The sequence below is a fragment of the Glandiceps talaboti genome, chromosome 22 (genome assembly GCF_964340395.1).
Source record: "Glandiceps talaboti chromosome 22, keGlaTala1.1, whole genome shotgun sequence".
Classification (NCBI taxonomy): Eukaryota; Metazoa; Hemichordata; class Enteropneusta; family Spengelidae; genus Glandiceps; species Glandiceps talaboti.
In genome coordinates, this window is record NC_135570.1 from 18244348 (window position 1) to 18266972 (window position 22625).

At 31.1% G+C, this 22625-nt stretch overlaps 1 protein-coding gene across 1 annotated transcript in view; it reads left to right on the forward strand.

Annotated features, from left to right (window-relative positions):
• The window catches only part of LOC144451992 (5-phosphohydroxy-L-lysine phospho-lyase-like), a 191722-nt gene that overhangs the window by 121925 nt on the left and 47172 nt on the right, over positions 1-22625 (forward strand). The window lies entirely within an intron of this gene.

Consider the following 22625-nt stretch of genomic DNA (forward strand, 5'->3'; position numbering starts at 1 on the left):
CATTACGCAACAGCCTCAGTAGTATAATAAATGACAATTTTGGCGCAGTTAAAACAACATACCCTTTATTTAATCAATTTTAAGGCAAAATAAGACTTAAAACGGTACTAAAATTGATTTTTAAACCGATTTTAACCGGTTTAAAGCGACATGTCCCATTTTAAATCTGTTATAAGGCAAAATAAGCGTTAGTGTGTAATCGTAGGACGCAATCGTAAAAAGCTATTTGAAAGCCATTTGAAAGCTATTTGAAGTTATATTATTCGTTGCAGTGTAGTCAACCATTTACTATTATAAATACATTATAATCCATTGTATATGCATAGTACACTCAATTAAACAGATAAAAATCATAGAGTATATACACACAAGCGTAGCAGCATAGCATAAATTTAAAATGACAAACGAACAAAGTCAAAAGCCAACCACTTTCGAAGATGACACAATCGAATCAAGTCCATTTAGTTCACTTAGTCCACTTAGTCCACTTAGTCCACTTTCTCTGCTTGATCCTGCTATTGCTAATCCCGTAGAGAATGGTGAGGATTTATTACTGGTTATTTTAGATGAAAAAAGAAGGATCCAAGAGGTTCCTACAATTAAATGGAGAGAAGTTCCAACAGAAAAACCATTTTTGATTACTCTATATCAGGAAATCCATTCTTGTTACGGTCCTGGATTATGGATTTGTCTTAATAATCCAATAACTCTTAACGAACTTTATTATACTTACGCTCCTAGCAGAATGATAAATGAGATTCTTACAAAACCAAAACTGTCATTAATAGTTGTTTCACATGGATTAAAAAAATCTATGAGAAATCCAAAGAATTCGTATCATAGTTATACTCTAATGGATTTTGATTTACTACAACAAAAATTAATGGAAAAAAAGTTAAACAACAGTTAAATAATAATTAAATAATAATTAAATAATAATTTAAAAATTATTCAAAAAAACCTATTAGTTTCTTTTTTTCTTTTTTTTTCTTTTTTTTCCTATTTTTTCTTTTTTTTGGTTGTTTTAACTTTATTTTTAAAAAGATTTGACGCCATCGTAAACGCCACCAACTAAATCTCACTATCTCTGGATATTCTGCATTCCATTTATCCCAAAATCGTTTAAAAATTTGATTCTGTGAAAATGCTTCCATTTTCAACTCTGGTATTAGTGCAGCTTCCTGATATTCTCCTAAATATAATAGAATTGCTTTTATAATTACACTGAAGTTGAGTGATCTATATCGTGTTGGATCTATATAAACTTCATCAATTGATGAAAATATTATAGTAACAGTTCTCAAAAGATAATAATTTAGATTATATTTTTTTAAAACTTTTTTATGTGGTATTTAGGGTTATAGATGCTTCGACTTTTTTGTTTTCTTTGATCTAAAGATTCAACTAAAGGTTTGTTTAATGAATTACAAAAGTCAAAACAGTGAAACCTTCCATAGATGTTACCACAAATGTTTTTACAAATATCATTACGAGGTATATTGAATTTTCTACATATGTTACAATGTATGATGTTATACCAGTTTATTTTGTTTACTTTGTTTATTTTTTTGTTCATTAAATCACTAAAACAAAGTGTACTGAAAATGTTAGTACAATCACTGGTTACATCTGTTACACCATTTCGTTTACATAATTGACATTCCATTATATAGTTAGTTTATTAGTTTATTATATTATGTATTTTTTTGTTAAATAAACTAATAATATTCCACCACCAGCTAAATAAATATATTGGTATGTCTTCATGTTGTCAGAAGGTTGATAATAGTCATTAAATTCGGGTTCATTCTCAAGACTTGTGAGTGTACTCTGTGTACTCTCTGGATGAAATTCAAGATACAAATTTAAGTTTTGATCAGTCAGAACCAGATTTTGTCTCGCATGAACATCTAAAAAATTTTGTTTCGCTATAAAATCTAATACTTTTTGTCTATGTTCCAACCATACTTCTCGATCTTTATTGAAATTCTCCAAAGCTAAATCATGTCTCCTTAATTCTTTTTCATGTTCTTCTTTCATATCACCTGTAACTGCCTTAGCTATATAACTACCTCCAATAAAGGTAGTTGCATTTAAAATAGCTCCACCAACCATCATCGCAATAGCTGAAGCCATTATGTATAGTATAGTATAGTATATATTATAACTATATTAAATATATTATTTTTTAAATATATTACATTTCTTTTTATTATCCTTTATATTTATCCTTTATAAGGATCAACTGGTAACATATTTCTTTGTTCCAACATATCTTTCTCTAATACTGCTCCACTCACAGCTATTGTGAGAGAAGCAAACTTTTTGAATGAAGTACTTGTTTTAGGACTGTCTGGGGCCATCTTTATAGTCTTGTCAAGTATAAAACTATTAGTTATTGTTAAAGCAGATAAAACTGCACCATCATATAGACCATTCACGATTAGTTTAGTATAGTCTGTCATTGTGTATTGTGTATATAGTATATATTATATAATATAAAAAAATAATAAAATAAAACACTATAATAATGCCATATTTCATATTTATTTATTATGTTATATATTTATTACATTTTATCCCATATTTATTATATTTTTATCAAAGCCAGCAAAAATAAATGTAATATATATATAATATATAAAAAAATAAATGTTTAATTAATGATCCATTTTATTCCATTTCAAATAGAGCTTTATTTTTAACTGGTTGTAATGTCGTTAATTGTTTAGACTCTGTTGACTCTGATGACGACTGAAAGCTTACGATATCACTTGATTGTAAAAACCATTGTCTTTTATAATATAAACCAGCTGCCCCAATTACTAATGAACCAAGAGTTAATAAAACCGTAGTATTAGTACTATTAAATTGCGAGCTTTTATTGTCTGGCTCAGTTACCTTAGTTGCCTTAGTTACCTTTATTGGTTCTATTGATTCGATGTTATCGACTATCGGTTCTTTTGTTTTTGATTTTTTTCGTTTTTTTGCTTCAGCTGAAATTACTGCTAATTTTTTACCCCATGCAACTCTACCTGGATTTTTAGTTTTACTGTTTGTAGTAACAGTCTCTACTTGAGTTTCTACTTGAGGTTGTGTTATACTTTCTGTATCACTCATTTTTACACTAATATATATATATATATATATATATATATATATATATATATATATATATATATATATATATATATATATATATATATATATAATATAAAATATTTAAAATATTTTTCTTTTCAAGTCTTTTCAAATTATTTTTCAATATCTTGAGCAAGTTCTTTAACAAGTGCTTGTGCATGATGTTTTAAGTCATTCAAGTCATTATTCAAGTCATTCAAGTCATTACTCAAGTCATTATTCAAGTCACTCTTTTCAACTTGACTATTAAAGTCATTCAAGTTAATATTATTTAAAATAGTGAGACATAGTACTAACAATACCGGTAGTACTGAGAATATTGGTAGTAGTAACAATACTGATAGTTCTAAAAATATTAATAGTAGTAACAATACTGTTAGTACTGAGAATACTTGCTCCGGTAGTAGTGAGAATATTAATAGTAGTGACAATACTGGTAGTATTGAGAATACTTTCTTTACTTGAGGTTGTTTTGTATCATTCATGTTTTTTACACTTCTATATATAATAACTATATAATAACTATATAATACAAAATATTTCCAAGTCTTTTCAAGTCTTTTCAAGTCTTTTCAAGTCTTTTCAAATTACTTTATACTTTTTTATTTTTAATCAAGTCAATTTTCAAGTTGTTTTCAATATCTTGATTAAGTTCTTGATCAAGTTCTATATCAAGTTCTTTAACAAGTTCTTGATCAAGTTGACTTAAGTCATTCAAGTCATTTTTTTGAATTTGACTATTCAAGTCATTCTTTTCAGTCAAGTCACTTTTCTTGAGGAGATTAGTGTGTGTTGCAAAGTTAATATTATTTAAAATGATGAGGCCACCACTTGTCAATGCCAAAAGAGGACCATAACTGTATGCTAACTTTCCAGTAAGTTGTTTGAATTGATTTGTAACAAGAAAATTGTTTTTCAAGTCGTCATTTAATTTATTTACATTATGTACTGGAAGCACAAGTCCTATTATTTTACTAATCCCAAATAAAACTCCATTTACAATGTTGTCACTTATGAGAGAACTGTAAGTGCTTTCATATATCTTATAATACTTTTCAATTTCTTTATCGCTCGCTTTTTCAATATATTCGAGAGTGAATTTTTTTCCTAAGAAAGCTTTTGATTGTCCAGCAGCAATGATACAAAGTAATCTTTCTCTGTACTTAATTATTGGAGACACCTGTGGTTCTGTTGTTGCTGCTATTGGTGCTGCCGGTTGTAAAATAGTGAGCTCTGACAATGTCTGTTCCATTTTGTTATAGTAACTATATAATAATAGTAAAATATTATTTATATTTTTATTTATTTTGTAAAAAAAGTAGATGATAATTAAAAATTTATTTAATTTTAGTTTATACAGAATATTTTCATAAGCCTGAACATTCCATTCCTCCTGGCATCTAGTTCACAAACCAGTGTTCAAATATGCTCACAGGAAATATCAGAGGATGTACGTCATCACCAGATTACATGTGTATACGTAAGGGGAGCACAGGAAATTGTCAGAATGTTTGTACTATGCATAATTTTCTACTTAGGCTCCTTCTAGCCTCAGTCTAGTTCAAGCTGCGTTTGGAGAACATTGCTAAATTTGTCTCTGCCTACCGAGTCACACAAGGACAGTAACAGGTACCCAATATGTGGGTATAAATTAACGCAATAAATAACCAACAAATATTGGTAACATCATTGATTAACAGTAATGACATAGTGTGATACGTGTATCAGATTACTAAATCTATACTATAAGGTTGTCTTAAACGAAATACTAATTTACTATAAGGAGTATATTTTAATTTTTTTTATAAATTCATTAATTTCTTCCTTATTTAATTCCATCCCATAGTTTTCAATTATTTTTTTCACATCAATTTTACTCGGTGTGTAATACAGAACAAGCATACCGATGTTTTCTCGAAATGTCTTAGCGATACTCGTAAATTGTTGCGTAAGTACCCATACGCTAATATTATCATGACGAGCTGAAAATGCCAACTTAGTTAAAATATTGACACGAGATTTGACATCCTTCGTGAAAGCGCAGTCATCTAGTATGATTAGACTTTTTGTATTTTTATAACACTCATACACGAGTTCAATACTTTCATTTATTTTTTCTATGTTGGGAATCATTATAATAATGTCCGAGTCTTTGTAAATACATTTTTTATCGTAAGCTTTATTGTTTATGAACGTCGGACAGATTATGATTATGTAATCGAATACGTTTTTATAATACGTTTGTAATAGTTCCATAATGAACTCTCTTTTACCTGAACATGTCGGTGCACTAATAAGCATATTGAAAGGAGGGTCAAGCCAGATCATTTTCGAGTATTCTATACTAATAGTGTGAACAGTATCAATATACTATTAATAGATAATAGATTCTAATTTAGATGCTTGAATTTTAAGCATGGCATCACTTATGATGAAAATATTTGCAGTTATTTTTTCTTGTGGATTTGTGGATTCTCGTTGAATTTCCACTTGAACCCCATCTTTTGTATTCATGACTTTCAGACCACTACCATGATATCTATTATCCTTAAAACTTCTTAAATCAATAAACAGACAATATTCATTTAACAGAAAGTTTTCCTCAGTTATTTCCTCTAGTTTATCGCAACAGAACTCAGATGACATGAAATAACGTCTGGTTTCTTCCCAAAATTTTCTAGGAGATAATCCCTGTGCATACACTTTATTTGCGATACCTTCTATCGTTATTGCAACAGAATTAATACTAGGATTAAAGAATAATTCAGTGTCTAAATCCTCTTGTAGCTGTGGTTTACCGAATAATACAAAAATTCCTTTCAAGCTTCTACGTGGTATATTAATGTTCTCATTAATAATTGTATTCGCACCAGAGAAGTTAATTGTTCTGAAATGTTGAATATGTTCGTAAAGAAAACTTTTACCACTGTTATAATAACCCTTAATTTCCATAGCTAACTTTGGATCTCTTATCGTTTCATATTCAAGTTGGATGTTTGTTAAAGTATAATCCCAACTAGCCGTGTCTTCACTTACTAGGATTTTATTAATAAAAGCAAGAGTAATCTCCCATTCGATATGACTTCCTAAGCTCGAAGGATATACAGCTCCATGACCATTCATTATAGGATGCAATTTCGCGAGATCGATCGCATATTTTTTACCGTATGCCTTATGAAGTGCAGCCTCTCCTAAGTAATTCCCACCACCAATTCCATCAATATTATCGCTTCTCAATTTTCGGAGATTTTCTGACTGAATTCCATACAGCGTTTTATTTGTTCTATCTGAATACAGATCTTTATACGTTTGTACTAAGTTGTAGTTTGTTAAATCCATTAAGATTTCCCCTTCGAATTTTAAAACTAATCGACTGATGACGTTAGCAGACAGGTTTTGGACAACAAAGTTCTTATTATGACCTTCTAGTTTAAGATCAAAAACAAGATTGAATTTATCCGTTAGAACAAGTGTCTTCTAATTTTGGACATCTGATATATAAAACTTCACCGGGTTTTGCACGATTTGGATTATACGTTACAACATGATGAGTTCGTTCTCCTTTACTACCGAGTGCTTTCAATTTTGAGTAGTCCCCTTGAAGTTCTCTATTGTAAGGCATTTTTCTATACTATATTACATTTATACTAAAATACAAAAAAATATTATTAATAGTATATTATTTTTTACTATTTATTTTTTCATTTATATTTTTTTTGTTTAGTTAAAATCCGTTCATAAAGGTATACCACTATTGCAGTTGCCAACAGCCATACATGTTCAGCTTTAAATCCTACAACTTGCCCCGCTGTTTTTAAAACAAATGACACGATAGAGCCAATAACACCTGGCAGTGCCATCGCTGCTTTATTACCTAACCATTTCAATACATCCGCAACACGTTTAATAACTGCTTTTACTGGTCCACCGCTACCGCTACCGCTACCGCTAGTAGGTGGTGATTTAGCTATACCTAATGCAATAGCTATAGTAGTTATAACTAAACCGAGTGCTGTTGCCAATGAAACAATAGTAACTCAATTACGTTTGAAAAGAATTACCAGTTTATCTTTAATACTAAGATTTGGGTCTTTGAGTACTTCTTTCAAAGAAGATGTCTCAGCTAACTTATTATGTAAAATATCAGTTTCTTTATTATATTTTAAGATATGAACCTCAATTCTACCTAATTCCTTTTTTTTCATCTTGCGTTAATTCTTCGATTTTTTGTCTGTTTTCCAATTCTTTTTTTCTATCATACAAATCTTCTAAACTCTTGACTGCTGTATCAATTTCTTTACACATGATTGTATATTCAGGATTGAGTTCATTCCATTCTTCAATTTTGTTTTCAATCTTACTGATTTCATCTTTATTACCTACAGTGTCTCTTCTGAGGTAGGCTTGATAGTCTCTTAAATGACCAATCATTGGTGGTGTTAAATCTATAGCTTCAACTTCACCCACATTTAATGGTAACAAAGGACCGATAGTCGCAGCAGCAGTATCCTCGAAAAGCCTATTAGCAGCTGCAGTACCAATTTTACTTTTTATTGTACTTTTGGCTAAAAGTTTACCGTTTCTTGTAATCCGTTGATTTCTTATGGTATGATACAACTCTCCATCCTTTCCTACATATGTATTTAATTGCAGTTCAATTCGATTAACACACCACTTTTTTTGATAACTGCATCAATAGTATCCAACAATACTTTATTTTTTAATTCAGTCAATTTAGCTCCAGCATCTGTTGCGGGAGCTACAGAGCCAACGGGGCCAACGGGTTCTGTGAATGATGTTTCCTGAAGGCCCTCCAGGTATTGCTCCAACGAATCTTGTTCGTAGTCTGCCATTTCCAAGTCTTCCCTAGGGTCTCCAAGGTCATCTACATTTTCATAAGGATTAATATCAGGATTAATATCGAAAGGATCAAAGTCAGTCATCTTACTACTATTATATAATATGAATACTATATAAATAAGTAACTTAAAAATATTATCCCAACTATTATTCCCATCGTTGAATATTCATGAACAACGTCATGCTCGCCATGCTCTGTCTGTGTTACTGCTGGCGCTGCTTCCGCTTCGACTGCTGGCGCTACTACCGCATCTAGTCGTTCTACTGAATCATCATGACCTTCCATGTCTTTTAATGCTGATTTTTTTGCGTTATTATTTATGTTGTTATAACCAAACTTCATATCTTATGTCGCCTGTTGTAAGAAATTATTATAACCCGCCACATTCGTATTCAAATTTATAATCATTTTACTCGGAATTAACCATAAAGAAGGAGAAATGGCTAGATCTAACTTTACCCTCGTTGCATTAATTACATTTTGATAACGGGGTATACTATCATCCTCATTAATGCCTCTCGTCTCATCCTTGAGTAATGAAATCATTTTTTGTCTCGTTAGCTCCGCTGTCAGCGAAAGCTGAAAGCGTAGCTTTAGGTATAGGTTGTATAGAGTATAGAGTGTATAGGTGAATCATAGGTGTCCGTCAAACTTTTACATTTTCACTATCTTCTCTGAAAGTAACAGCCAGAATACTTCGATATTTGGTGTGCATGTTCCCTGGGGGGAGGCTATTCAGATTTGTTCATGCCAAGTTGATCTGTGCCATTTTCAATTTTTTATGATTTTTTTTCCAAAAATGACATTTTCATCAACTCCTCATAAACTTCATGTCAGATTGCTTTGATATCTGGTGTGTTGATGCACAGAGGGTAGCTTACTTAGATTTGTTGATTTCAAGTCAGCACGTCTTCTCTTCTATTTTTTATGATTTTTTTTTTGAAATTTGAAAAAAAAATGAATATGTTAATGAGCATTATGACCGACGCCATATTGGAAATCAGTCCGCGAGACTTTAGGTAAAGTGCAACTTTTCAAAAGACACTATTGACGTCAAACAAGCAATGTAATATGTGCTATAGTCTTAATTCTACGCATTGTGCGCCCAAATGACAAATATTTGTTCGAAAAAGGTTTGTAAACTTCAAATCCAATTCACACACCACCCCTCCTACAGAATGGTTCATTCCAGTATATGCACCTCATAGCTCATGATCATTGTGAGAAGTCTTCCATGACTGAACTGAAGTGTTTTTGACAGAGTCAGTCGTCAATAAAAACGATAATACTCTTTCTAAAATTACCACATTTTGAAAGGGAAAGTACTTTGTGGTTCATTTATGGAGTTTTGTTTTTGTACGATCAATATTGGTGGCAAAATTACAGCGTCAAAATTGCCGATGTGGTAATGCACGACAATCCCAAGTACCCGAATGCACGAGGGACTAACCCAGAAGCAAGTCGTTGTCAGCCATACGTTACAGTGCAGTGGTAACATCGTCCGAGAAATCGCTGCGTTCAGTGTCATTATTCACAGAATTGTTGTTTTCGAGTGAAACCCCGTCTTGAATTGTATATCTCTAACAAATGAAGACATGTCAAGTTATATTTTGAAAGTTGTATCGCTAGTTTGAGACGATTTTCTCACGTACTATCGGGGCTTACTTGGACTTGGACCTTTACTCCAGTTCATCGGGAAGATTAGCCAGCCCTATAGTTCTTTCTGGTTTAGTTTACAACACTTTTGATCGCGCAGATTTTGTTGTTGTGATGAAAAGAAATTAAAAAAAACATCACTTCAACCATTTCGTTGTGTTTTCTTTATGAAAGGTAATCGAACATGAACGAGTGTTACCACTGTAACCAGGAGGGTCTATGCTGTAACGTATGGCAAGGGTTCGACATACACGCTGGTCCGCTATCCCGCGAGTCTAGTAACTTTCTGTAAGGACCATGTACCAGTAAAGGTTACTAAAATGCCCATTGCAGGTAGTCCGACGGGATAGTGACTTTTCGATAGGTATATCAGGGCGCTCAGAATTCAAACCACCGGCTATATGATGAATTCACGGTCATAGTAAAATTCATTTGATTTTTAATTTGCTATTTTGACCAACTCCGGTTGTCTATTCGCAATAAAATTACGATTAGTTTGGAAACGGGGTAGATTTTCTATGATTCCGTGTCATAAAAGCATGTGTTGTGTAGATTTCGAAAAGCACACCCGGTGGGAAAGTCGCCCAACAGACGATCTCGCGCCATTGCTGTACTACGTGGCACTGTATTCTGGCGGGGTGAGCCAATCAAGTGAGACCTTTCAAATGTAGCTAATATTATAGCCAATAAAATTAGTTGTACGATGATATGTGTATAATAAGTCCTCTACACTGTAACAAGTAAATAGTAAAGTTGAAATCTTTGTCGCATGAATTCGTATTTGTGTACGGATGCGTAGTCTTTCTGAACAGTAATTTTTAGATCAGTTAGTATTTAAACTACGTTTCTGAGTTAATTATTCGGTAGGTTATTGACGAACTCCCTTTGTAAAAACGCTGTACAAATTGGATGTCGGCGTTCGCCCGGCCACATTCAACGGAACTAGTGAAGCTCAATCATAACAATGGTGGCTGTCAAAATCGAAGACGCAATTTGACCGTGTTGTTATTTCAGTGAGTTTATTCAGCAAGAAAACAACGTGTTCTATGTTTTTGTACTTCCTACATGATGTGATGATCGTTTTTTTTACCGGTACAACTTACAGCCTACAATGAAACTGCTAACTTACTTAGTAACACTGACCATGGATGTATTAGACTGTATCACGTTTAACGTTTATGTCAACCCGAAAGTACATAGACACGAAAATAGACGAAGTGACTTGTACATGTAATTAGTAACAAAATTTTGCTGTAACTGCTGGTAACCTTCAAATTTATTTATTTTTATGTTGTAAATACATTCTAATATGCACTAAGGACAACACTATAAAGACTTGCTCTATGGGAAGGTAATTTTTTGTCTTTTAAAAATGCAATAGTTAGATCAATGTGTACCAGAAATGTTATGTAGTATTTAAGCTAGAAATAAGACCACATAACATCTTATTACTCCTCCCCCCCCCCCCCCCAATTAAGACAAACTACTCACAGAAAGCAACAAAAAAAGAGAAGAAGCTCCAAAACATAAAAAAGAGAATAAAATTACAGTAAGGAGTTGATGATGCACAAACAACTACAACGAAATAGACAGTTCAATTACAACAGTGTTTGAAATAAATATGGGGTTTGGAAAAGTGAATTAGAAGTAGAGCAAAAACTAAGAGAGATGAAGAGCCTAAGTGAACAAGCGAAAGCACTTAAAGATAGGACCACCAATTTTTTTGCAGGACTACTACGTTATCAATTTTACTAGTCCTGTGGGATAGTGACTTTTACTCCAGTGTCGAACCCTGTTGGCTGAGAATGACTCTCTTTCGGGTACTTTAATCGTTTTTTAGGACCGTGTATCCATATATAACCATCACCCAAACCCCTGTTTCCTGATTTATCATACGTGAATCTAAAATCTGTATTATAATCATCTAATCCAAATTCATCGCATATTCTATGATAAGACGGTACATCATATAAATTATCGGTTTTACTAAAAGTGTTGGAGTCACCAGGTAGTGGGCAAGAAAGTTCATTCAATATATGGCGTATCGTAAAGTACACATGAAATCTAAAAAATGATTGAATCTGTTTTGGAATATCATCATTATACAGATGATCGTGAATACTAACACCGCATCTGGCCGTAGCTAACCAAACAGCAAAATTTAATTGTTGATCCCAGTGCTGCATATTTGGACCTTTCAACCACTCGTTGGCAGTTTTTGCATTAAAATGAATTATTATGTAGTTTTTGAAAATATCTCCAATTTTATATTGAATCGATCGGTTTCACTTACATAAACATCCATGTTGACTAGTATGTTTTGTATATCCACGGACATTATACTATCAAATGGTTGATGTAGTGCATAGTGTAAACTGTTAGCATTTTGTGCTAAAGTAAATGGTTTTGGAAAGTGAACGGAGTGAAGCAAGTGAGGCAAATGCGGTTGTGACTCCTGCGGTTCCTGCGGTTCCTGCGACTCCAATGATTCTGAAGGCGGCTGTTTTAGTTTTGTTTTTTTCATTAACTTCGAGTATGGTAATCCTAATGACCACATTTTCAAGTAACTCTATATAAAAAACTATATAAAAAACTATATAAAACACTATATAAAACATACTAATAAATTTCCATAATTATCTTGAAATATACGTCTGTTCCTAGTATATTGTGTTAATTTAAGAACCCAGTATTCATTCAAATATTTAACTTCTTGGTTGTCCTCTGAGTCAGGAAATAAACTTAAGAATTCAATACGTTTAAAAAAATTCTTTTTTTCGACTTCTTTACAAAAAGCTAAAATAATCTGATATAAACTTTGATCTTTCAATTTTCCTCCTGTATTTACAATTAATACATGCATATTTTTCCTTCTTAAGTTGTCCCATTCTAGCTCTACATTAAAACCAAGGACTTCTTTGTACTTGTTTAAAAATTTGGTTATGTTATGTTCTCCAAACATGCTGTACTATACATTAATAATTAATTAATTTTTTTAATATTTTCAATCGGTTCCCAAGAATTGAATTTATTATCATATCCTAACTATTTTACCAATGCGTATTCATGGTCTTTGATTTTTTTCTTACGTAATACCCGTTCAATTTTATATTCCTTTGGATGATGTTTCGATTCCTTAGTCATATCAATCGATAATTCTTGCTCATAAAACGTGCCTTCGATGTCTTCATCCAGAGTGTAAACAATAACGGGACCAAAGATAATTTGTTTGATTTTGAAAAGTTCACACGTATACCGGTAGTTTGGTAGATATCCTTTGGCAAACACGTTCTTGTATTTGGAAATTCTCACGGTATCACCGATATTAAACTTCGGAGTTCCATATTCAACAGTGAGATAAGCACCGTACAAATTATACCAAACAATATTTTCGTTCTTTGGTAATGATGCTTCCTTCGGAGTCATGTGGATTGAATTGTGGTAAGTATTATTATAACCATCCACTAATCGATCTAGTACGTCGATCCAATTTCTAGTTTGTTTATCAGTAAAATATTTATACATACGTGATTTAAGTGTCCCGTTAAAATGCTCGACAACCGATGCCTTTTTATCTGATCGTGTACTAAACCACTCAATTTCACGATTTTCAAAGCGATCTTTAACGTCCTTATTGTAAAATTCTCGACCTTCATCAAACTGTATTTTACTCGGTTCACGGTCTTTAAAAATTAACTCAAAGGAGTCAGCCATTTCAATACCACGTTTTGACTTAAGCAGTATCGCCCAGGCATACTTCGATAACACATCGATAACAGTCAGGATGTAACGATAACCCCGGTTATTGGGCATCTCTACAATCTCAGCTTGCCACTGGTCATCAATTCCAGAAACAATTACTTTGCGGTAAGGGAATTTTTTAATCGCTGGTTTGTGCATAGTGTAAACTTCTTGTTCTTCCAACCATTGTTTCAATTCCTTATATTTAATTTTTTTTATTTTTTTTGTTTTTTATCTTTCTGATCCGCTTTGATTTTACGCCACAATTTTGTGATGCCGCTGTATGCTAAATCAGAATTATAATACAAGTCTCGCAAATACTGGTCCATATTAGTGTATATATACTATTAGTAAATTTATTTATTTATTAATTTATTTATTATTTTATTATTTTATTTTTGAATATTATTTCATTTCTGATTTCGTATCTGAATAACCATTCAGTTTATAATACTTCAAGTAACGTTCCAAAGGTGGAGTATAATTGGCAGCTTTTTGCATTTCGAGAGACTTCATGAATACTTCCTGAATAAATTCCTGAGGTGTTTCAGAGTAAATATTTGCTTGCGTATATGTTAGTAATTCTTTGAAATTCTTATATTGTACTTTTAATCGTGATACTTTATCCGATAGTTTTAAATTTTGGTTGACAACTGTAACAACTATTGGAACAGCTGCTAATAAACTAATAAAAACTGGAATCGCGGGAACAGCAGCTAATGCACCAACTCCTGAAATAATCCCACTAGTAATAAGTATCCCTTTATTAACACGACTTAATAATTTGTAAGACCGTCTATACGCACTACATACTCGTGTAAGATAATCGAGTAGGTCTTGTATCGTTTTAATATTTGCGGTAACTGTTAACACTTGGTCAATCATTTTGTGGTCATCTGTATCACCTTAGTAAACTTAGTAACTTAGTAACTTTATAATTATCTTATATATTTAAAAATATTATTTTTATAAGGTTTGATAATCAAAGTGGAACGATACGTTATTTTTTTTTTATAACTGCGATCTAAGGCCCTGTCAATAATATTAATTCTAACTTTTTTTCAGTATGAAATAACCGAGACATAGATGTTGGTACAATTTGTTTGTTTATAACGTATATTAAATGAGAGAAATAAGATAATTTTTTCCCATCATTGAATTTTATATAAAAAATAACTATTGTTCTCTCATTTTTTTTGTTAAACTCCTCCAGAGTGGGGTCCTGATCAGAGCCTAAAAAATGTTGAATATGGTAAGTTCCTGGTTGAATAAAATAATCGGAACTACCACTATCAAATATTACTTTATCCGTGTTTATTATATGAGCATATTCTCTTACTGTTACCTTAACAATTTTTTTATGAACAAATTCAATTATTGCAATCTCTGACTCTGATATTTTAGGCTTTGGAGGCGGAATCGGCTTTAATTTAGACATATTATTTTCATATTCTATCTGATATTTAACACCTGGTATTGTTTTCATAAATTTAAAATCCCTAAGATCTTTAAGAGATAAGTTGAGAGATTTGTTCATTTTATTTATTTATTTATTTATTTATTTTATATATATATATTATAAAATTAATCTATAAATACTTTAAAATCTATAAGAATCATACGTTTCAAAGTTATTGTTTTGATATCTATGAACTTTAACCTTTGTGTTATTTCATATAACACTTCATTTGCTTTTAACGCTTCTGCTAATTTAGATGACACTTTATTTTCTGTAAAAGTAACATTAATATTCTCGAACTCAATATGAATTTCAATAGTTAATAATGTACGTCGGTCACACTTTATTGAAATTCCATCTAAAAGAGTATCGTATTCATCCTCAGTATTTAATTTAATACATTTAATAATAATGGTACCACTGCTTACTTTCTTTATATTGTTCGTCATCGCACCACTAGCAGTAGACAATTTTAGTTTAGCCTCATCAATAGGTTTCAAACCAAGTACATTAAACTGCGCATCATAAAATAAGTTAATATTTCCTTCGTCAATGTCATAACTACAATACCATTCCCCTGAATTAATAATTTTATGAAAAGTATTGTTTGCTGTCATTATTGTTCTTATAGAATCCAATTTTAAATGCAGTTTTGGGTTCAACAAGTCTAGTCTAGGATCTGGTTCCTGTAAATAGTGTCTGATATCAGTTAAACTAAATGTTTTAGTAGTATCATTATAAATCAACACATAAGGAACTCGGTCAATTAAACCATGATCAATAGTTAATGGTTTTTCGATCAATTCAACAAAGTCTCGTGATAAATCAAAAGCATAAAACTTGGCATCTCTGTTACTATACGCAAAACCAAATGGTATATGATGTTTCGTTATTTTAAATTCTTCGATTGTCTCATCTATATAATTTAAATCTGCTAAATTGTTGGTATGTTCGTGTGATTGAACTGCCGCTGATTCTATATTAAATGATTTAAGTTCATTTTTCCATCTTAAGACAAAATCTTTATTATTATGTCGTCCAGATAAATTTGTTGTGTTGTTAACATTTCTGAGAACTTCAATAGCAAGTCCTAATGGTGTTATCATACCTAATCCAAAATTTGATGGCATATTATAATTCGTATATATTATATATATTATATATATTATATATATTATATAAAAACAATGAAGTTGTATATAAACGAAAAATCTAATGATATTACTATCAGTTTTACAGAAACGTTGACTGGTTATTCACAGATAAGATTGTTGGAGTGTAAACTATATAATTCCTGGTATAATATTACGAAAGAAAACAATGAAATTGCCTTTACCGCTAACCTTAAAACGTCAGTTAAAAAAGTAGAACCAGGTAATTACAATGTAGAAACATTATCGCTAGCGATTGGTAGATCAAAAATAATTAATTTTAAGAGAATTTTACCAACAGCAAAAACACAGATGGTACTCGGTGATAACGTTAAAGTAGACTTTTCAAAACCTAAGAATTTTGCGAAAATACTTGGTTTTGAAGAGAAAGAATATATTTCATCAGGTATTAGTCCAAACAAAGCAGATTTTCTTCCTGTGACTGAATACGTAGTTTACTGCGATATTATAGATACACCTACTAATTACATCAATGGGAAAAGGTCTAATTATTTACAAATTTTAACGATACAGGAAAATAAGGGTGAAATAGGAGAAGCTGTCACTTATTCATTTCCTGCTAATATTCCAGTACCCATCAAGAAAATAAATATAACTAATCTTCGAATTTGGATAACAAATCAAAATAACGAACCAATAGATTTTAATGGTTGGCCAATTTCATTTCAACTCGAGCTTACTTAAAGTTACTTACATATGTAAAAGTTAGTAACTATATGTAGTATACTATGTCGTAACTATAATTCACAATTAGAGAGAGAAAAACACAGGGTATATACACACATTCAAAGTATTATACAATGTGAGTTAAATGTGATTCTTGTAATCGTTCAGCACCTGAGTATATATGTGAAATATGTAATAGACATTTTAAACATCGGCATAATTTAAATAGACATAAAAACACTAGAAAATGTTTCAAGAAAAATAAAATTCAATATATCGATGTATGCCCAACATGCGAACGTGTTTTCCCTGAGTTTACTTGTAATAAATGTAAATTTGCTTACAAATATGAATGTCATTTAAATAAACATTTTAACAGAAGTACACCTTGCGTTAAACAACCTAAGAGATATATTTGTGAATGTGATAAAGAATTAGGTAGCTATTTTGCGTTGTATAGACATAGAAAAAAAACTTGTAATTTACAATTAAATAAATAAAAACTTTAATGGATATAAATCTTTTTTTACATTATATAACATGGCAAAGATTTTGAACCCACGCATTAACCGAATGATAACAGTTGGTAGACGTGTGTACAATAAACTTATACGGAATGGCGATTTACAACCTTTACCTAAGAATATTTTGGATTGGTCAGTGCCTGATAATCTTACTCGACCATTAACGGAACAATATATCATTAATCCTATTACCAAACGTATGGTTAAAATAGGTAATGATACATATCAAACTCTTATTAATAAAGGTTATCGTCATGTTGGTGTTCTAATACCACCTAGATATCATGAACTTGAGAGAGCTTTTAATGGATATGTGAAGTCGTATGAAATTGTTATTACTGAAAAGGAACTTCATTCACAGTTAAATGAAAATAAATATTTAATAAAACAAATCTTAGAACAAAATTTAGAAGATCAAGGTGGAATAAAAGCTATATTAACCTTAAAAATAAAATATGTTAAATATGATCAAAATATGGAGACAGAAATAACAAATGATGATTATTTTAATAGTAGTCTATTGCAAATTATAAATACTGACCAAATAGATGAACAAATTAATGCAAGTTACGAAAGAATAATTGAACGCATCGCTAAATGGCTACGTGAAGGATCTGGTTGGCAAATAAAAACACTTCTTAAATTTTATGTAAATATTGTAAGATACGAACCTCTACAAGGTAACTCATATATCAAATTACCAAAAGAACTATAACACCCAATGAAAGGCCCCATTAACATCCAAAATAATGACAATGAATGTTTTAGATGGTGTCATTTAGCGTATAAGTTTCCAGTTGAAATTGATAAATATAGGCCATCTAAATACAAACAACATATCGATGATGTAGATTATAAAGGAATAACATTCCCAGTAACAATAAAACCAATTCCTAAAATTGAAAACCAAAATAATTTATCGATTTCTGTATTTGGGTATAACGATAAAAAAGCATATCCAATTTATGTTAGTAAACAAACTAGTAAAGACCATCTTGATTTATTACTATTAACTCATGGTAATAATCAAAAACATTATGTTTGGATCAAAGACTTTAATCGATTCATGCATGGTATAACAAATCATGATGGAAGAAAGCATTTTTTTTAGATATTGTTTACAGCATTTTACAACTGTAGAGATTTTAAATCAACATATTCCTATTTGTTTTGAAATAAATAAGACGCAAGCTATACGAATGCCAATTGAGGAATATAAATGGTTATCATTTAAAAATTTCCCAAAACAATGAAATGCACCATTTGTTATTTACGCAGATTTCGAATCTATAACTGAAAAAGTAAATACTAGTAATACGGTATTCATGCAACATTATCAAAAACACGAAGTATGTAGTTTTGGATATAAACTTGTTTGTTGTTACGATGACACATTTAGTAAAGAAAGTGTTATTTATAGAGGATCAGATGCATCTAAGAAATTTATGGAAATGATGTTATCGGAAGTTGATTATTGTAATAATATTAAACAGCGACATTTTGATAAGCCTTTGTGTATGAGTAAAAACGATGAAAACTGTTTCCAAAAAGCGACGCAATGTCATATTTGTGAAAAATTATACGAAAAAGATTGTATACGAGTCCATGATCATTGCCATATTACCGGTAAATACTGTGGTTCAGCGCATGAATCCTGTAATATCAATTTTCAAGTAACTAAGAAAATACCCGTTATATTCCACAACTTAAAGGGATATGACAGTCATTTCATCGTACAAACTCTTGAAAATTTTGATGAAAAGATTAATATTATCCCACATTCTATGGAAAAGTTCATGGCTATAATGATTGGTACTCATTTAGTCTTCATAGATAGTTTAAATTTCTTGAATGCTTCTTTAGAAAAATTAGTAAGTAACACGAGTGATTTCAAATACACAAAACAGGAATTTCCAGACAGTTTAAAATTACTAACGAGAAAGGGTGTGTATCCCTATGATTATATGGATTCCACCAAAAAATTCAATGATATTAATCTTCCATTAAAAGAAACATTTTATTCTATTCTAAATGAGACTGGTATTACTGATGAAGATTATAAGCATGCGCAAGATATTTGGAAGTATTTTAATATGCAAACCATGGGTGATTATCATGACTTATATCTTAAAACTGATGTATTATTATTAACTGATGTATTTGAAAATTTCCGAAAGACATGCAATCTATACTATAATCTCGATCCCTGCCATTACTTCAGTGCTCCAGGTTTATCTTGGGATGCGTGTTTAAAAATGACTAAAATTAATCTCGAATTATTAACGGATATAGATATGCATCTCTTCATAGAAAAAGGTCTTCGTGGTGGTATTTCTTATATATCCGCTGGTCATGCAAAGGCAAACAATCCATACATGAAAGATTATGATCCTACTCAGGAATCAAAATATACCATGTATTTAGATGCAAATAATCTATATGGTTGGGCAATGGTTCAATCTTTACCAACGGATGGATTTAAATGGGTTGATGTAAATGAGCTTGACTGTAAAGACTGTATAAACTTAGACTTTTTAAGTAATTATACCAATGAAAGTGACCATGGATTAATCCTTGAAGTTGATCTTGAATATCCTAACGAGTTGCATGATCTCCACAATGATTATCCTTTAGCACCTGAGAGATTATGTATTACTGAAGACATGTTATCTCTGCATAACAAAAAGATACTTGACTTATTTAATATCAAATGTGGAAATATAGAGAAATTAACTACAACTTTGAAACCAAAAAGGAATTACGTACTTCATTTCAAAAACTTAAAACAATATTTATCACTCGGTTTAAAAGTCACTAAAATCCACAGAGCTATTAAGTTTAACCAATCAAAGTGGATGTCGCAATACATTTTATTTAACACGGAAAAAAGAAAGAAAGCTAAAAATGCCTTCGAAAAAGATTTCTTCAAACTAATGAATAACTCTGTATTTGGACGAACCATGATGAATGTACGTAAGCATCGTAATATAAAATTATGTACAACAGAAAAACAAATAAACAAATTAGTAGCTAAACCAACGTTTGTTACGCAAAAAATTATAACTAAAGGATTGGTTGCTGTTGAAAATAAAAAGGAAAGATTAACTTTAAATCAACCTTTATACGTTGGAATGTGTATTCTTGATTTGTCTAAAACTTTAATGTATGACTTTCATTACAACTATATCAAAGAAAAATATGGTTCAAAAGCAAAGTTGTTATTCACAGATACCGATTCATTAATGTACGAAATTAAAGCCGTTGATCCATATAAAGATTTCTATCAAGACAAAGACCTGTTCGATAATAGTGATTACTCATCTGAGAGTCCATACTATTTTGATTATAATAAAAAGATAATCGGCAAAATGAAAGATGAATGTGCCGATTTACCAATCACTGAATTTATTGGGCTTCGAAGTAAAATGTATTCTTATATCACAGAAACTTCATCAACTCGAAAAGCAAAAGGAATGAAAAAGATAGTTATTTAAAAAAAATATTACTCACGAAGAATATAAGACCATACTTTTTGAAAATTTACAAATAAAACATTCCATGAATACTATACGATCGAAAAATCATCAGATTGGTAGTTACAAAATCAATAAGACTTCTCTAAGTTGCTTCAGTGATAAACGTTATGTTCCTAATCATCGTAACACGTTAGCATATGGTCATGTTGATTTAGGTAAACGTTAGTAACCGTTATAGTATACTACATATATGACATAGTATACTACAGTTTACATATAGTATAACTATGATTGATAGTGTTACTGTGTTTATGTTAAACATTTAAAAAAAAAAAATACCTAGTACGCTGTTGTACAGACTTTTTTTCTTTTCTATTTTTTTGGTGTCAATCAAATCTCAATTTACTCTCGCACAATTAGTACAGGTTTGATTACTTTTAGTTAATTGTCAATTTCAATTATTTATTGAGATCGAGACTTTTGTGTACACATAACAATTTTAACTATGTTATGTGTACACAAAATTTTTTCTGTCTGTTACAACAGCGGCCAAGCACTAGGTTTTGCTATGGTTTCTCGCTACGCCTGTCTTAGGTTGATACCCACACGAGTACACTTACCCGTCGTCGGCTGACAGATTCTGAAACCATAGCGGGCGCTGCGCAATGAGCCAATTATATACAATTTTTTTCCTTTATATAGGTACCATAGGTCCCACCCAGCCAGTACTTCATTTCACTCATTTCACTCTATCTACGGTTTGAGTGTTTTCAATAATGCATTTATTAATACTTTTATTAACAGTTAATGTTGGTGAAAATAATGTACAAATATACAATCAATTATAGGTTAATAATTATATAACTAAAACCATAAAATTTTAACTAAATTTTGTGTAATTCTCATTAATTTGTTTTTTCTTGTTCACAGTAGCCGAAGAGCATCATGGGTATTTCTAAGAAAAAATGAGTCAGAGTTAGATTATATCACCAGTGACCTTATTTTCAACATTTTCAACTCGCCGTAACTTTCACTAGAGTCCACCATTTTAGATACTGTAAACAACCAAACTTTTATTGACATCTCTTCATTCATGTTAGCAACATAAATTTTGAAATTACATTTAAAAATACTGATTTTATGCCGAATTCGGGACACATACTTAGGCCCAGAAGTAAAAAATCACGGTGAGTTGCTTCAACTCTAGTGCGTAAACAACTATACAAATGGACCATAAATAATCTATTGTAAGCCCTCTATTGAAAGCTTAAGTAGCTTATTATAAACCTATTAACCTTTGACTGAACATCCTTGAAACGTGACAGCTTCAAGGTATTCATACAATATAATGAAGCATGACGAAACAACAATGTATTCACAATAGACTGCACTGCACTATTCAAATGGCTTTCTACGATTGCGTCCTACGATTACACACTAACGCTTATTTTGCCTTATAACGGATTTAAACGGGACATGTCGCTTTAAACCGGTTAAAACTGGTTTAAAAATCAATTTTAGTACCGTTTTAAGTCTTATTTTGCCTTAAAATTGATTAAATAAAGGGTATGTTGTTTTAACTGCGCCAAAATTGTCATTTATTATACTACTAGCCTCAATGCGCTTTACAAAACTGAGAAGAAGAAGAAGAAGAAGAAGAAGAAGAAGAAGAAGAAGAAGAAGAAGAAGAAGAAGAAAAAAAAAATCTTGATTTGCATAGAAATCAAAACCAAAACCAAAAACTTGACGTTCACTATTGATTACTATTAAAAGTACAATATGTCCTGAACGTTTGTAGACAAGAGTATGGCACAAACTTAATTTGAAAAAAAACGACAACTTGAAATTCACTCAAAAACAAAACTTATTGATTACTGCATGTAAAAGTATAGTATGTTCTAAAAGTTTGTAAACAAGTATGTCTTTAGT